Genomic DNA, 1542 nt, shown 5'->3' with positions numbered 1-1542 from the left:
GCCGGTTGATTTTGTACTAAGGGAAACATGTTTTATTTGATGTTAGCTCTGCGTTACTACCTCGACCTTCCTTATGATAATGTTGTAAAACAGAAAACGTCTGGTTGTGCTTAATTAATTGTTTATACAAAATGAATTACGTGTTGTAAACCCAATGACTATTTTCATTACCTGTTTCCTTAGCGCCATATCGCATTGGCGTACACATCCAATGTTTTCATTGCTGCGGTTCGTCTGTTATCTTTCTCGGATTGCTGCATTAATGTCGGTAACACAAGCAAGGTTGTATACTGTCAGTTGACAACGTAAATGGAAGTGTGACTACTAGCAGTCTTACAGATATCTGTCATTAAGAAATACAGAAATAAAGAGCATCATACAATGGAATTTCATTAAACTTTTTTTTTTTTTTTTCAGGCACACCAAGCTGTACCGCCTCTATAATTTGGCTGCTTATACCAGTTATGCCCCATATTTTGTGGAGTGCCACACACATATGATCAGATTTTGAAACAAAGAGGAAAACATAATGAAGGTTTGCTGATGATTGCCCCTTGAGAATATTGTCATGGTGATAGTCTGGAAACTACAGTTATTTTGACATAACTACACTCCTGGAAATGGAAAAAAGAACACATTGACACCGGTGTGTCAGACCCAGCATACTTGCTCCGGACACTGCGAGAGGGCTGTACAAGCAATGATCACACGCACGGCACAGCGGACACACCAGGAACCGCGGTGTTGGCCGTCGAATGGCGCTAGCTGCGCAGCATTTGTGCACCGCCGCCGTCAGTGTCAGCCAGTTTGCCGTGGCATACAGCTCCATCGCAGTCTTTAACACTGGTAGCATGCCGTGACAGCGTGGACGTGAACCGTATGTGCAGTTGACGGACTTTGAGCGAGGGCGTATAGTGGGCATGCGGGAGGCCGGGTGGACGTACCGCCGAATTGCTCAACACGTGGGGCGTGAGGTCTCCACAGTACATCGATGTTGTCGCCAGTGGTCGGCGAAAGGTGCACGTGCCCGTCGACCTGGGACCGGACCGCAGCAACGCACGGATGCATGCCAAGACCGTAGGATCCTACGCAGTGCCGTAGGGGACCGCACCGCCACTTCCCAGCAAATTAGGGACACTGTTGCTCCTGGGGTATCGGCGAGGACCATTCACAACCGTCTCCATGAAGCTGGGCTACGGTCCCGCACACCGTTAGGCCGTCTTCCGCTCACACCCCAACATCGTGCAGCCCGCCTCCAGTGGTGCCGCGACAGGCGTGAATGGAGGGACGAATGGAGACGTGTCAGCGATGAGAGTCGCTTCTGCCTTGGTGCCAATGATGGTCGTATGCGTGTTTGGCGCCATGCAGGTGAGTGCCACAATCAGGACTGCATACGACCGAGGCACACAGGGCCAACACCCGGCATCATGGTGTGGTGAGCGATCTCCTACACTGGCCGTACACCACTGGTGATCGTCGAGGGGACACTGAATAGTGCACGGTACATCCAAACCGTCATCGAACCCATCGTTCTACCATTCC

The sequence above is a fragment of the Schistocerca americana genome, chromosome 1 (assembly GCF_021461395.2).
Source record: "Schistocerca americana isolate TAMUIC-IGC-003095 chromosome 1, iqSchAmer2.1, whole genome shotgun sequence".
NCBI classification, from domain to species: Eukaryota; Metazoa; Arthropoda; class Insecta; order Orthoptera; family Acrididae; genus Schistocerca; species Schistocerca americana.
This window is presented reverse-complemented; position numbering follows the sequence as displayed.